The 14,086-nt window shown below is 41.5% G+C and overlaps 1 protein-coding gene across 8 annotated transcripts in view; it reads left to right on the top strand.

Annotated features, from left to right (window-relative positions):
* PIGN (phosphatidylinositol glycan anchor biosynthesis class N) overlaps positions 1-14,086 on the top strand; it is a 187,621-nt gene that overhangs the window by 893 nt on the left and 172,642 nt on the right. The gene's annotated exons all lie outside the window — the stretch shown is intronic.

Raw genomic sequence — 14,086 nt, 5'->3', positions numbered from 1 at the left:
ACTATCCTGAGCAGGTAGAGTTTTGCTTCCTGGGTTACAGTGAGAACTAGCTGGAGGGCCAAAGCAAAGCGGCCGTTTGAGGTGAATTGCTGCAGAGTGCTTACACATTGCTTTTCTCAATGACTTCAAGTTGAAATTTGTCCTGCTCACCAGAGCTGGTTTCCCCCCATCTTGCTTTCCTACAAACTCGGCCATGGTTAACTAGAGTCTAGGTAGGTTCTTTCCTTTTTTTGTATCACCAGAAATAAAGATCTCTCCAGACCCAAATGTGTGCTGTGTGATGCCTGTTCAGCTGCATTGACTACAGTAAAAATTGATAGGAAAGTCATAAACATTTGTGTCGATGCACTATTAGTGGAGGCCAGCTTGCTCTCCTATAGAACTGGTAAATTTTCATGACTGTTTTGCAGAGATAAAAATAATTAATAAAAGCATCAAATCTTTCACACTTGCCTTTCCCCAAGAAAACTATGATAATATCATGATTGCTCAGTATTGCCTGAGCCAAGTGAGGTCCTATGCTTAACTCAATCTTATTTCTCTGTTCATCTGACTAATGTAATAACTTGGACACTGCATCCCCTCAACTCCAAAATTTCTAGATGGCATGGGGCACAAATCTGTTCATTTTGGTGAAAATTGGAAAACTTGATGCCTGGTTTCCACTGGTGTAAGTGAAAGGAAAATCAGGCCCCCAGCATGTTACAGGCAGAGGAATAGCTTTGGTGACCCCATTCTCTGCCTGTATGTTACAGGAAATAGCTTAGTATACTGTGTTCTCTTATTGAGTGTATAGTTTGGCCTATGTACACAACAAAATGTGTGACCCTTTAGTATTAATAGTGTCTAGTAGTCAAATAGCAGGTATGTTCCAAAGTGGTATTCATTACACCTCACAGACTGTTTCTGACCTAGCTAAGTAAAAAAGCTGCACTAGTTACAAATGTTGGCCTGCCTACCCAAAAGATGTGCACCAGTTGACCTATCTGTGGCGGCTATAATTGGTGCCAATTCTCAGTATAGACAAATTCTCAATCCTTACTTGATTAGGTTCCAAGAACCGTAAATTGGCAGCTGTTTGAGCGACTCTTAAAGATCACAATACTGAAGATATGACTTGAAGAGGCTATATGGGGGATAATTTCTAACCAGTATTAAACCCCCAGTTCAGGTAAACTAATTTTTAAACTAGTTAGCACTGTAAGGTGGATCTGTGTATTGATGACTCCAGGCAGGCCTGACCTATAATTACAGAATCACTTAAAACTGGAGCTACACTATGGCTCTAGTTGCTGTTAAAATCTACGACTCTAACTGGTTTGGCTGAACAATCTTTAAAATTGGTTAGAAAATTTTCATATTGTAGACATGCCATAGATTAGTCAGGTCCCAATATGTTTAGGTCTTTATAAAGTCAAAGTCAACATTTGAGACTCCCCCTGGAAGCTACTCAGAAATAACTGTTAACTATGGCACAACATTATAAAGTTCTGTCTTCAAAAAGCTTTGCTTAGTGTATTGGAAGTGGCTAATTTAATCTTCTGAATGCCTTTAAGGTGTAGCTCGATGAGAGTTACATTAGAGAAGTTTAAGCTAGAGTTGACAAAAGTCATGGTTAACTAGCAAGTTCCACATATAAAATAAAAGCTCACTTTCTTTACTAGATATTAGTGAATAAAGTGCTCTTGGACAAGCTAGTACTTGAGCATCTAAGGATCTGTCAAGACCTTCAAATTGCAAACCTACATACAAAAGGGCACTCTTCCTCCATGAGGAGTGCTGACTTAAATTTAAACTTAATAGATACATGATATAGCACTGGCAGATTTGGTTCCCTGCATGTTTCCTCCAGTATGAATCCCTGTCTGTATTTCATACTATACTAGCAAATGTTCTGTATTCTGTTTTGCAAAGGTAGCTCACTAGAATTTTTGCTCTTCTGTGGGTGTAAGATTGGGTCTGAAGCCATAGTAATAAAAGACTTCATTACAGCAGTTGGCTACAGTATGAAATCTTTGCTGAGAAGTGAGAAGATATGGCTGTTTTTGCGTGTTTGCAAATTATGGTTGTGCAAATTAGGTTAGTACAGAATTAACTTAATTTCTCATCCTTAGGGCATTTTGAAATGTATTTAATAACAAGGAAAATAGTTTTCTAAGAATATGGTAGCATGCTGTTAATCCATACCTTCTTTTTGTAATGTAAAAGAACTGAAGTGTCTACTTAAGATATTTACTTAAGATAATGGCTTCTAACACACACATAATCCAGTATGCTTAATACAATACATTTTCATAATTTTAAAATGACTTTATTGGAGGCCACATGTTTGCAATGTTTAAAAGACCAGAAAATAATGCAACTTAATACATTTGTTGCAAAAAAGACAGCATACTGAAAATTCTATTTTAAAAATAGTGACTTTTAGGTCTAAGAGGGCACTGACAAAGAGAACAGAGGACATGAATTGAAGTAAGGAATTCTTTTACTGAAATTGGGAAACTTGAGAATATTTAGTCAGTGGCTTTTATATCTGGTTTTAGCATGTTTTAATCAATATATAATTTACTGGTGCAGAAGTTTTATACTGCTTGTTTATACAACACTGCAGAGTTAAGTGACGATGTATACACACTGAATGTATTCAAAGTTTGTTATAGTGACTGTTTGCTTTTGAAGTGAAAGTTGAAAAGAAAAAATAGTCTCAACTTGCAGCATCTTCTAGTGGCCTTCAGTTCACTCTGCAGTTTTAACCTGTACTTTAGACTCGTTGGCTAACTTCTGGAAAGCAAATTCAGCTCTGCTGTAAATTGACATAACTCCACTAAAATCAGCAGAGATGCATCTGCTTACACTAAGCATTGAATTTAACCCCATGGGCTAAAAACTACTGTGGAGTACAAAACTAATCTCTTTTCCATAGCAAAGAATTCTTCCATTTCAGTATCTCTGTATAATTTTGGTGAAATGGTGTATGTGGTGTACTGACGAGGAAAAAAGTCAGTTAAACAGGCATATTCATGGTTACTCAACAATATTTTATGGAAATTTGGGAACAAGCCAACACTGTGTGCCTGTAACCCTGTGATATCGAGACCTGGTGCTCCCTAGCTCCTAAATATTTTGGAGAATTTAACTTGAAACACTTATAAATGTTAACAACTATGATACAAACCCGAGCATGAACAACTGGGTACTGCTTCTCTACTATAGGAGAAGTTAGTTAAGTATAGGGAGTGCTACAAAGAACTGAATAATGGACTTTCTCTATAATCTTAATGCTAGCCATGTGTATAGTTAGTTATGTGATGACTGAGGCCAGGACATCATGTTTGTAAGTGAGCGGCTCAAATATTGCCTCATCTGTCCATCCAATAATGCAAAGGCTAGGTCTGCCTATAGGGTGATATCAAATATCTTCCTTTCATGGGCTGAACTTGCTGCCTTTCAGCATTGCCAGTTACTGCTGGCCTAGGGAGCAGGGAATGGAGTCATTTTTATTAATTCTTTCTAATTAGTATTCTTTTTATAAAAATTGGAGCAATATTCCCCTTTCTGTTCTGTTCTCTTTTTCCCTACTACATTCTCCAGGTTTGTACATCTGCCCTGTTACCTCTGCCTAATTTTTCCAGCTGCTTTCCACAGTGTGTACTCTATGCCACAGCTGCAAAGTGGAACTTTCAAAACCTATTGGTAGGTTTCACTGTAGGTTAACAATACCCACAGGTGACAGGTGTGGAATAGCGCAGCTAGTTGGTAGCTCCCAAAAACTAGAGCTTTGCAAATCTAGGAATATCCACATACCATTTTTGCTGATCACAGATTGGATGTGATACAGATTTTGTATCTGTGCAGGACTTTACTAATATTCTCTTATTTATGGAATATATTAATGTATTTCGTTAGTTCTGGGAACTTGTTAGCAAGATCTAACTTTTAACCACTTAGCTGTACTTTTACAGGGCAGCCCATGTTTTTCATTGTTTCCTCAGATAGCGTTAACTGATTTTTAGCTGCATGGACTCCCTATAAGATACAGCAGCTTAATAACATCTATATCTGTCTATAATGGAAATGCATTCTGGACTAGCTCTAAAGCCTGCTAATATAAGCTGTGCAGAGTTTCAACCCAGGCGGGCTTATCATTTCACAGCTGGTAAATGATGAGTAACATTAGTCACCATGTGAGAACTGACTGTTATATTGAGCAAAAATAAAGATTTATTCTAATGTGAAGGAAACTTTCAGGCTTAAATAGTTGATATTCCGGCTTTAGGGTTTATGCAAAGCTAGGAAAATGTTTTGTATCAGCATTTATAAAAAACGCACGCAGCAGTTATTACTACTATCCAAGGAGACAAAGCGAAGACCATTTCTTTGCATTAAAACAGTTTAAGAATCTTTAAAGCATTATCCTTGATTCAGAATGAGATTAATGTTCTTTTGCCAGCATGGAATTTTAACACTGTCTTGGAATTAGTATAAGCTACTCACCCTTTTTCCCCCTCATATTTTGCAACCTTCAATCTGGAGTTCCTGGTAACATTTGTTTTGCTTGTTGAGTTGTTGAATTTGAGGCTTTTTCTATACACATCTTTAGTTTCTTCCAAACAAGACTTTGCTTAAGAGTGTAACGAGGATTGTTCTGAAGACAAAAGTTTCCATTTGAATCAGTCTAGAGTTCTGTCTGTTGTCCAAATTTACTCCTTGGGGGATTCTGTGTGACTATGCGCCTGCAGAAAACGGCCCCCCAGCAGAATTCCTGTTCTTCCCTGCAGAAAACTGCAGGGAAGCAAAGGGAAGCCATGCACAGGAGGAATGACCATGGGCGTAGTTTTTTGGGTGAGATTGCTTCCCCTGCAAACAGAGATGAGGCATGGACAGGGGGCACATGGGGTTACATGCCACTGCCCCCCCTTGTTTGTGCAACGCAGAGCTGCCCTGCTGAAGGAGGCTGTCTCAGTTCTGCTGACTCTGCAGCTGAATGCTGCCTCCTGGTTCCTAGTGCCAGTGGAGCTCCCCTTCTGTATGCTGGGAGCCTTCTTGTTTTCTGTGCAACAGTGAGTGCTGGTGGTGGGGCTGAGTGAGGGGGGATGAGGGGGTAGAAGGAAGAGGCAGTAGGGAAGGAAGGAGAATGGAATAGCGCAGGGGGAGGGGAATGTGGGAGTGAGGGGAGGGGGAAGGAGAAGTAAAGGGGATAGGGCAAATGGGGTAAGCAGGAGCCCAGAATGCGGCGTCTCTTCAGCCTAATCCCTACTTTCCCAGTACCCGAACTGCACCTGAACACCCCCATCAAGCAGCTGCACCTGAACACCCCCATCAAGTCCTACTCTCCCAGTACCCAGACTCCTCCACTGAGTCCCCCAACACCCAGACCTCCCCCCCCGCCGAGCCCCTTCTCCCCACACCCAGACCCTCCCACTGAGCCCCAACCACCTTCACCTGGATCCCTGCAGAGTTCCATTGCCCCTGCACCTAGAGCCCCCAACAAGCCCCTATGCATCCAGATCTCCCACTGAACCGCCTTCACCAGATTCCTGCACACAGAAACCTTTCACCCCACACGTGGATCTCCCTTCACTAAGACCCTCCACACTTGGCTCCTGCTGGGCTGAGTCTGCACACCCACACCTGGTACACCTGGCGCAGAGGAGCAGGTTCCCTCAGGGTGTTTCTGGGGCAGCACCAGCCCTTGCATTGTGCCAGGGTCAGGTGCAGCCTCCCAAGTCCCTGTACCCTGGGGCTTCAGGGTGATATCCCACCTCAGTACAGACAATGGCCTGTGCTCCCCACTGCCATGCTGGGGCCACATTTATTTATTGACAAATAAAATTTGCAGAATTTTAAAATATTGTGTGCTTGATTTTTAATTTTTGGCACAGAATTTAAAATTTTTTGGTGCGGAATTCCCTCAGGAGTAAAATGTCTTTGATACACCTAGCATATTTGTAGAGCACAAAAACTGCTAGGTGCCTGTGTAGGATCTAGAAGTTTGTACAAGATGATGGACTAATAAAAAGAGTGGCCCAGCTTTCAAAAATACCAAATAGTCTTAGATTAGGTCCTAAATTATGGTATCTTGCAAAGCCTGAAAAAATGAATCACTTCAGTTTGTTTAAACCTCACCATTGGGACAGTGGCTCACATTCAGAGAGACCAAAGGGAGTCCTAGGACCTTGGAGAGCAACAAGCTGTCATTCACATGCACATGTTTATGAAAGGCACAATTATATAAATGAAATTCATTGGGCTCATTATTCAAAAAAGATGCTATAGTACTGTTTCCCTCCATTCCCCCATGAAAGTACTGTTTTTCAAGTAAAAAAAATGAAGGGCAAAATCACTGTGGGAAGCTGTAATATTGTATTTATCTGTGTTCAGTAAACAAAACAAAAGCCCTCTTTCTCTCTTCCCTCCCATGCAAATTTGGACTTACCCTATTTATGTTTCTCAAAAATGGTGGTATGCATTTTATAAATATTACTCTTTTCCTCCTCACTGGAAGAATTAAATTTAGAGCAATTTTTACATTGAAGTAAACTTGAAGGAAGATGCAAACAGCAGTTTACTTAGTTGCTATTTTCAGTATTTCCCTTGCTGTTATTGAAGTTAGCGAATTAATGGTAGTTTCTCTCTCACAGCCCTTTTCTCTTGCTGTTTGATATTAAAGATGACTAATTTTACAATATCGCCATTATAATGTTAGTTCAAGATTCATTAGGTAGAAAGAATAGGCTAATAAGAAGAAATTACTTATTTAAATATTCATCTTAGGTAATAAGCAAAATGGATATTAATAAGAAAATGAGGTTAAAATTAGATTTGTAGATATGCATTTAAACTCTATTTTAAAGCTTTCCTCTCTTGCGTATTAGCTCCTATAGAACACATTTTAACCATTGCGCTCTCCCATATATAGTAACTTTCTTTCCTGTATTTATTTAGAATAGTTCTTAAATGATTGCAAGATCGGATGTGCAGTCACTTAATGTTTTTAGTTCTACTTTCTGTTACAAGATGGATCTGACGTGAGTTCACCATATTCTTGTTTGCCACTTGGGGTCACTCTCTTTCCGTTCTGCCCTGTTCATACTCTACATTCACATTTGCTGTGCCATTCACAAGAATATTGTGGCTTTTCCCCCAATCCACTCTGGTCTAGAAGGAAGGAGCTGTGCCACCTGCCTTCTTCCACTTTTTGAGTGGGCTTGCCTCTTTTCCAGCTACGTTCTTTCTGCATAGCTTGGGACTACCACATGCTGCACTGCACAGAAAAAAGGAGACCAAAAATCAGACTGCAGCACTCATGCACTTCACAATATCTTGTTGATTTCAGTACTTGTGGGCGAGCAGGCTGATGAGATAGCTTGAGTAGTAATATGAAGAGCTGATTGAAGTGGCAAGTAACATATTTAAAATGTCTGAGCGGCTCAGAGTTCAAGGTTGTCTGATATGGCTCATTTGAGACAGCAAAGCTGCTCTGGCTGGGTGACTTCCATGCTTTTGCAATCTCATGAATGTTCCGTGTCTTTTATCAGTTATGGAGAATTTTTGTTCTGTTGTAAGGTATGACTTTAGGTAAGGGTCTCTGGGCTAGTTGTCTTCAGATTCAGTAAGCAGCCTTAACTATGTGCAGATTGAGGCAATGTCTCATATGATAGGTTCTGTGATGGGTTACCCCCGGGATGCCATTGGGAATTGGGGTACCATTGAGCCCTCTGACCCACGAGCCTGGGCTCCCTCTCACACTGTGCTGCCGTGACAAGCTGCAAAACCCTCCAGGCTGCACTTTTATCAGCATTCACACAAGTAGGGACACACCCAGCTGCAGTTACACACAGGCTCTCTAACCACCAGCTTCCCAGTCTAGGACCTCAGTGAAGTACCATCCTGCTCTTGTCAAATCTGGCTAGTATATGGGTTTAATACTCAGTGCGCCTCTCCCTCAATGTGAAGAGAACAATACACATTTGTAGTAACCAAGCAGAGATTTTCCCCAAGCACTCCAGTCGAAGCTCACTGGTTTGAATAAAAACATAAAATAAGTTTATTAACTACAAAAGATAGATTTTAAGTGATAGCAAACAGATCAAAGCAGATTACCTAGTAAATAAACAAAATGCAAACAAAGTCTAAGATATTAGAAAGATAGTTCATATCCTATCAAATTCTCACCCTGGCTGATGTTACAGGTGGGCTGCAGCTTCTTATGGGACTAGCTGCACTTACTTTACAGCTTGGAATCCCCGGGTCTTTCATACACAGGCTAGAAAGTCCTTTAGCCTGGGTCCAGCACTTCCCCCAGTTTAGTCTTTGTTCCCCATGTGTTTCCAAATGTCCTCTTGTGTGGGGAGTGAAGAACCACAGATGATATCACACCCTGCCCTATATAACTTTAGCATTATGGCAGGAACCCTTTGTTTCAAAGCTTGGTTCCGAGACCAGTTTGTGGAAAAATACTGACATCCTATGATGAAGTCCAGGATCATGTGACCTGGTCACATGTCCTTGTAGAGTGATAGCCATTACTTACATGCTGTCTGGAGTGTTCTCAGAAAGGCTAGCCCAGAGTGGGATAAGCTTCTCCTAAGACCTGTTGTTCTTTCTAATGGCCAATTACCCTCAATAGGCCCTTTAGAACCAGCTATTTAAAGAACAGATAAATAGTATTTATAACTTCAGATACAAAAATGATACATGCATACAAATAGAATAATCATATTCAGCAAATCATAACTTTTCCAATGACCCCTCACATGACTTATCTTGTACAAAATGCATAATAATTATGCCATAACTATATTATAATAATATTACTATAATGACTATGGGGTGCAGTGTCACAAGTTCCTTCTAATAGTTCATTTTTCCCCAAGTAGTAAGTGAACGTCACCTAAGGGTGACGCGTTTGCTTCCTTCAGGATGCCGTAATGTAATCTTTCACTCTTAATGTAATCCTTCCCTCTCAAGGGAAGTACCCATACATTTTCGTCCCCTCAAAATTGTCTTCCTTTTAGCATTATTCTCAGCCATATGAATATGAGATCTGTAACCCTTGTCCTACAGGGCAGGGGTTCTTAACCTTTTTCTTTCTGACCCCCCCGGCCCCGATGGTGTAAAAACTCCACGGCCTGCCAGTGCCACAACCCTTTTTCTACCTTTAAAAGCCAGAAGCAGCGTTAGAGTGTAGCATGCAGGGCAATTGCCGAGGTCCCCACACCATAGGGGGTCCCCAGAAAGCTAAAGTTGCTCAGGCTTCAGCTTCAACTCCAGCTGGCGGGGCTGGGAATCCTGGGCTTCAGCCCCACACAGTGGGACTTCAGCTTTCTGCCCCGGGTCCAGCAAGTCCAACACTGAACCTGCTTGGCGGCCCCCCTGAAACCTGCTCACGGTCCCTCAAGGAGCCCCTGATCCCTGATTGAGAACTGCTGCTATAGGGAACCTATTTCCAGTGTTTACAGCAGGGATTGGAGAAAAGCTAGGTTGCCATTGTTGTAAATGGTTTATGGAAATCCATGAGTTCAAGGCATAAGACATCTCTGGTATTTCATGACCTACAGAGTGATATTAAACAGAATATTTAATTCTCTGTGAGCTTTTTGCCTTGGGTTTAGCTGTGCATTGCTGAACCACATTTACAATTTAAAACAGTTGTCATTTGTTATTGTAATGTACAAAATATTCAGTGAAAGTGTTGAACATAAAATAATTTAAAGCAGATGGTCTGAGTCACAAGAGCATATTTAAATGTAAGAGCAAGTAGAAATACTATATCTGCAGTTTCATTGTGTGACAAAGAGTTGTGTATTATGCCTCAATTCAAAAAGAAAATCAGGTTTCTGAAAAGGAGGGAAAAAGGGGCTTGATCATCCTCCCAATATTATTCATAGTGTAATTCTGTATTGTGTAGTTAAGATGACAAATTTCAATTTAATATGTTTGTGTTCTGCATACAGATCCTAGAGAAGGTTAATTTGAGATTGGTTGGTAAGTGTGTTTTCAGTCATATAAATTCAGTGTTACTGTCAATAGGTATATATTGTGTGACCTTGAAAGTCAATGAATTGCATTTTGGAATAGTATGAAATTTTGATGTCTAAGTTATCAAAAAGAAGCAGCATGCTGGATTTGAGAACCAATTTAGTGTTTAAACATTTATGTTAATGTCCCAATACCATGTAAAATCCCACCCCCTCTGCACCAGAGTTTTCCACTCCCTCCCTCTGCTCCTGCCTAGATAGATTGGATCATTTTTATGTGTGGACAAATTGTACAGCTACTCTTTTTGACAATCTACATTAAATATTATGTAATCGTGTTTAGCTGAAAAATGTATCTGTCATCCAGAAAAATAGCACAGTTAGTCTTGCCAATTTTATTTTGCTCCTTAAAAGATACTTGCCAAAGCCATTGATATTTATTGAAAATGCATTCCAAATAGAGCCTCTCAATTTTACACAACAGGCATAGAATACTCAGTGGAGCATGCTCCTTCCAAAAGAGATGACTAAAGTATTCCGATCTTCATCTTGACATTTTATTACCTTTTAAAAATATCCTCCCAGCAATATAACATATTCCATATTAATAGAGTTTTGTATATGTGTCACCACATATTTGAAAACAGAAAATAGAAATAGAAAATATTACATTATTTTTTCCAAAGACTTACACTGTGCTCCTTTTAAATTGGGCAAAATAAGCATCTCTAATGTTTTGAGATTAAAATTTCAAAGAACTACAACACTAGGTGTTGATGGCTTTGGGGAAACTAGATCTGCATTTACTTACTTATGCTGCCTTAACTTTAATCTTAAACCTGATTCAGTGCAAGGCTGAGGATATAGCTTCTGTAACAGGCAGAGCACTTCACTTGAGCAAGTTATGGAACTGCCTGGAAAGAGGAGAGCTCATGCAAATAAGATGATTGCCTCCAGTCCTGATTATTCGGACTCTGCCCCACTTCCTCCCCGCCAACTGATATACAATCCATAAGAGTTAATACAGATTTTATAGGTATGTGACTACAGGTAAGGAAACTGACAGACCTATAGCACAGCAATATGAAGTTTTGGTGTGTTTGTTTTTAATACCTTGGAAGTGTGGAGGGGAAGGGGCCTTTCCCATTGCCAATTACGAGGCTGGGTGGTAGGATGGTTCAACCTGTCGTCATATGAGAGCTCTGAAAAACTTTACTCATCCTACCAAAAATGCTCTATTCTGGAGCAGTAATAAATCTTTCTGCCAAAAGCCCTCGCTTCTTTACTCTCACAGACCTTAGGAGTAGGGTTGTGTAACAGCATCAGCACCTACCTCTCCACCAGTGCCCCCCTTATGGCCAATGAGGGCCTGCAATCACTCAGTTTTTGACAATGGGGAGGCACCCACCTCTCATGGGCACCCCCTTTCTTGTCAGGTGTGATACTGCTTTTCTTTCCGTTCTTACAATGGGGTAGCACCTGCCTGTTGCGAGTGCCCCCTGGCCAATGGTTGTGGTTCATCAGCAACTCAGCTCTCCAGTTGAGTCACACACACTGTTCCACATTCTGGGGTATACAGTCACTAGCTCTTACAGTGCTGGCATGGGGCTGTAGCACCAAGGCTTCCTTCTCAGAGACACTGCCTTTTTAACAGCCCAGCAGGGGTCCATCTGGGTGCCCTCAGTTGATGTTCTTTCAGCAGCCTTCCCTGGGCTCAGTCTTCAACCAGACCAACAGGGCCCATCACGGTACCCTCGCCCAGTCTGTCTAGGTTCTGGGCTCAGTCTCCTGGGTTCAGCCTGCCTGCACTGAGCTGTTCATGGTCCTGCTACTCTTCCAGCCAGTCCAGCACCCATTCTTTGGCAGCCTTCCCGGGGCTCATCTTCTTCAGAGTTGCCTTGATGAAAAAAGTGATGTCTGTAGGCCCTGACAGTATTCTGCCAGAATTCCTCCACCATCTCAGCACCAAAGAACTCCAATGGCTAGCAACATTGTAGTCCCTCTACCTTAAGGACAGTTGAGATCCCTGAAGTATAGTGTGAGGAATGGTAATTGCCATTCCAAAGGCTGGAAAGCCCACTGATGAAGTGGGAAGCCACAGGCCAATTTATTAAGTATGCATGACCTATAAACTTCTTGAACATATCGCCCTTTTACTGAGCCAATGATCCCTCTCAGCAGGCTTCTGGCCAGAACGTAGTTGTTGCGACCAATTCTGGCACTCAGAACTCACATTGAGGCTGGTTATCAGAAAAAACTAAAGACTGCAGTATTTGTTGATCTGTCATCTGTGTATGACGGTGTATGGATTAAGGCCTGATGCTGAAACTTGCAGAAATTATACCTTGCTACCAAGCACTTTGCCTGCTGTGGACCATGCTTAATAACACATGTCTACAGGGGTACCTGCGTAATAAGATCAGCTCACCCCATATCATAAACAGGCTACCACAAGGCTCTGTATTCACACCAACACTTTTTAATATTTACATAAGTGACATGCCTCCCATTAAATCATGAAAATTTTACTCCTGATGGAATTCCTCAACAAAAAATTAAATTCTATGCACAATATTTTAAAAATCTGCATATTTTATTGTCAAAATAACCTTGTATAATCACATCAGTTTCAATTATTTTTGGTCATTTATTTCAAAATACCTGTCAGCAAGTATGTCTGTAACAATACAGATGACAAAAAGGATCGAGGCAATGTTTTTTGACAAATAGATTCCTTACTAGGCATATTAATACAGAACTCTTGAGTAATAATTCATTTAAACTACAATGCAGAACCGTATTTCCCACACCCCTCAGAAGCAGTGCAAAGGCTTGGGGGAGTCAGGGGTAATGGAGGGCAGAAGCCTGGGTGTAAACTTGGAGGGCTGTTGAGTATGGATGGGAAAAAAATGGAACAGATTTTTTTGGTGGAGGAAGGATTGTTAGGGAGTTTCCCACTATGTAGACCCTGGCTGATCCCTAGCCTCTCCCATTCAGTCAGGCACATCTGCCCCTGTCCCCATGTATCTCTGTGCCCTCACTCAGCCACTCCACTGTCCCTGTGTAGCTCTGCCCCACGTCCCCCTGTTCCCATGTGTCTCTGCATCTCCCTCCTCCCGTGGCCCTCTGCCTCCGCTCCCATTCAGCCGCTGCCCCAGTCTGTCTTCCTCCACTAGCCCTTGTGAGCCCCTGTCTGACCCCTCCACCCCAAGCACCCCACCCTAAGGCAGCTCTCTTCCCTCACTGGTGAGGAGTCGCAGCTTTGTTCTAGTGCCACAGAGCTTTCTGGTGGGGAAAAGGGCAGAACTGCAGCAACATTTTGGCAGAAGCTTTTTTCTGTGCAAAAAATAGAAATCTGCAGGGCTCATTAAATATGTGTGGACGTGGTGGGGCAGAATTCCGCCAGGAGTAAAATTTGGATATGCAGATGATCTTGCCGTGACAACCCAAGCACCAAAGCTGCATGACATTGAGAAAACATTAACTGAGGACCTCCAAAGTATGGAATAGTACTTCCAGAAATGGAGGCTCAAACCAAACCCTGGAAAAACCATAAGATGTGCATTTCATCTTGATAATGTAAGTGCTAAAAACAAACTGAAAGTAGCTTTCTGTTATAAAAATGTGCAACATGATCACACCCCAGTATACCGCAGAGTGAAACTCAACTACACCCTCTGTGATCACCCTGAGAAGTAACTGTAAAGATAAATTACAAGAGCCAACATAATTCAGAAACTAGCGGGTACAACCTTGTGTGCATTGGCATCAGTGTTGCGAACATCTGCAATAACACTTGTATATTCAGTAACTGATATTATCAATCATATGAAGTAGATGCAGCCATACGCGACTTGTTGAAACTCAGCTGAATACAGTGATGAGGTTCATCACTGGAACCCTTAAGTCCAACACCATGGCTACCTGTTCTGTCTAACATTGATCTCCCAGTGATACGCCAAACTGCTGCGACACTCTGCGAAGCACAGCAAATCCAGGAAAACAGATGTCTTCCTATCCACCAAGACTTGACAGTGTGTGCCCCCCCTTCCCCAATGTCTTCCCGCAAGCCTTTCTGGGAACATTCGCTTAGCCTCATGCAATCA

This window comes from Gopherus flavomarginatus, chromosome 2 (assembly GCF_025201925.1).
Source record: "Gopherus flavomarginatus isolate rGopFla2 chromosome 2, rGopFla2.mat.asm, whole genome shotgun sequence".
Taxonomy (NCBI): Eukaryota; Metazoa; Chordata; order Testudines; family Testudinidae; genus Gopherus; species Gopherus flavomarginatus.
The sequence above is the reverse complement of the archived record's forward strand: the minus strand, read 5'-3'. Positions and strand labels throughout refer to the sequence as shown.